Below are 2970 nucleotides of genomic sequence, written 5' to 3' on the forward strand. Positions count from 1 at the left end.
TACAAAGTACTTTGCTCCTCCAATAGATTCAGTCTGCATGGGTCCACAGACATCACTATGAATCAGGTGCATCTTGCATTTGGAACGATTTGTTCCCACATCCTTGTATGGTTTTCTCGCCAACTTGCCTTCAACACAGCCCTCACAGAAAAAAAGGTTCCTTTACTGCAGAGTAGTCCACTCCCTTCACTAAGTCTTTCAGTTCTTTCAGCGTAGTGGTATGACCGAGGCGCTGGTGCCAAAGGCTAGCTGCTACTGATGCACTTGTTGCAGCATGCTGTGTAGATGAAGCTCCTTCCACATCCAGCTGGTACAGACCGTCAGATCTTTGTGTTCCCATTCCTTGTAGAGTTCCATCTTCACCACGTATGTAGCAACGTGATCTTTTGAACTATACAACATTTCCTTTCTTTCTTGCTGCTCCCACTGAGAAAATATTTCCAGAAAGTTTTGGAACATAAAGAACATCAAACATGGTGGCATTTTTCACTCTGCTCACTTTGAATGTCATTCTCATTTTGACATTGCCAAGTCCCAGGGCTTCAACCACCCTGCCATCACCAGGTTTCACAGACTGCTTTTCTTTAAATTGTTGGTAGTCTTGAAGAATGTTTTTATCACTCGTCATGTGCTTTGATGCTCCAGAATCAATCAGCCAAACAGATTGTTGTGGACTGTCAGGTGTATTTTCCTCTTCAGCAATGAATGCGCTCTCAGATGAGTCTCCTGCATCCTCACAATTAATCCTTTTGGCATTGTGGTTTTTCTTTCTCTTTTTCCAGCTTGGACAATCACACTTTATGTGACCTTCTTTACAACACTTGTAACACCTCCAAGAGCTTCTTTCAGCTCCCACTGCCTTACAGTTGGCCTGCATTTCTCCACATGTTTGTGTGAACATGGCTGATGCACTACTTGATGCAGCACAGCTGAAGTTAGCATTAGCATTCATGTGCTTTTGTTCTTCATTTATAAATTTTTGCTGAACCAACATTAGAGTTAGCGTGTCCATTTTTGGTTCAAGAGTCGTAACTATTGTTGTATAACTTGATGGCAAACTCCCCAGCAGTGTTACGATCTGATCTTCCTCTTCAATTATAGCACCTATTGCTCTTAATTGATCAGTCAGTTCCTTCATTCGTTTTAAATGCTCATTCAAACTTTCCACTTCTTTCTTTCACATCGGAAATATTTTTTCTTCAGGAACAGTTTGTTTGCCAAAGTATCTTTTTCAAAATGTCCTCTTAGTGTGGTCCACACTTCTTTTGGTGTCTGACAGCTTGTAATCAGGTACAACTGGGGTGTACTTACATTAAGTAACAGCACGGAGAAAGCCTTTTCCTTCTGCTTCTCGAAATCTCCTCAAGCTTGAGCATTAGGATTGGGAGCTAATGCCTCTTTTATGATTTATTTTTCTTTTTTACTCTAAACAAAAGTATTTTTTCCTGCATTCCTCTTAAAACATTTTATCTTGAGCACTACATGTACTTGGCCTTCACACAGCTGAAGCCTGATATACGGAGCAGCAGCTAACACAAGGCTAACTAGCAGCAAGATGCCTTCCCTTTCCACAAAGGATTACCAAGACCTTCTGGAGAAGATCACAGCGCTGGAAACAAAGGTTCGCCACATAGAAGTGAACGCGGAGGTAAATGGATTTTATGGATACAACACAACTTTGCCACTACCTCATCTCAGCAGAGAAGGGAAAGCTAACACACAGCTAAATGGCGCAGATTCTACGGAGAGAAAGACAACATCTATGGACAATAACAAACAATCGAAAGATAATCCTCCCTGGAACCATCTTGGAGGAAAGCCAAAGAATAAGTCCAACAGCTGGAGAATTGGAGGACATGGGAGGACCGACCCCCCGCAGAGAGCTGAAGCCTCTGAGGCTGACTGGCCTTCTCTTCCTACGAGACAGAGGACCTCATCTACTCCCATACACCAGAGGAAAGAAGGAAAGAAGCCAAGCATGAACGGAGCGGTGACCCTGCAAAACAGATTTGCTCCACTGTCAGATGACCCCGGATTACCCAATGACCATCCACTGGAAAGCAGCACGAGGAAGACCTGTAACCCTTTAGAAGGTAAACGGCCAGAAAGAAAGCTGAAGGCTTGGCTTGAGACTATGATTGTGGGTGATTCCACTGTGAAAGATGTTCAGTGGTTCTGCAGCAGGAACACTAAAGTCCTGTGTTTTCCAAACGATATGGTCAGTGACATGAAGGAGAGAATACTGCAAACTGTGGCAAAGTATCCATCAGTACAAAACATTGTACTACACACAGGGTCAAATGATGTGTCCAAGCAAAAATCTGAAGTTTTAAAGCAAGACTTCACTGGACTGATAAGAACTGTGAGCTCCATGAATGCAGCTGTCTTTATCAGCGGTCCCATTCCAACTATTCAAGGAGGAGAAGAGAGTTTCAGCAGGCTGTTGGCACTAAACAGGTGGCTTTCTGCGACATGTGGTGACACAGGAATTCCTTTCATCAGCAACTTTCACATTTTCTGGGAACGCAAACATCTTTTTTAAAGAAAATGGATTCAGTTTAAACAAATCAGGAGTTAAACTGTTCTCCTCCAATCTCTTCTAGTTCCTGCGTCATGCCAAGACTGAGATACATTTATCTGAGTGTCAAGGCCAGACACAGACTCGATCCACACGAGGAATGGAGCTGCCCCCACTGGAGGAAAACATCAGAAACGGGAACCCTGCCTCCAAACACCGGAAGAGGAAAAACAAAAAGGACAATGGACCCTCCCAAACACCACCAAACCAACAAACTCCTGACGGTTCCTCCTCCCCCTCTTCCCCCTCTTCCCCCTCTTCACCCTCTTCACCCCACCTGAAATTCACCGGGCAGATGATGAAACGAGTCGGGATTGGGCTTCGATCTACCCCTCTGGCCAATCCATTTTTGTCCCCCATAACTCTGTCACCAGAACGTTCGAAGGGATGAC

The sequence above is a fragment of the Oryzias melastigma genome, linkage group LG16, assembly GCF_002922805.2.
Source record: "Oryzias melastigma strain HK-1 linkage group LG16, ASM292280v2, whole genome shotgun sequence".
Taxonomy (NCBI): Eukaryota; Metazoa; Chordata; class Actinopteri; order Beloniformes; family Adrianichthyidae; genus Oryzias; species Oryzias melastigma.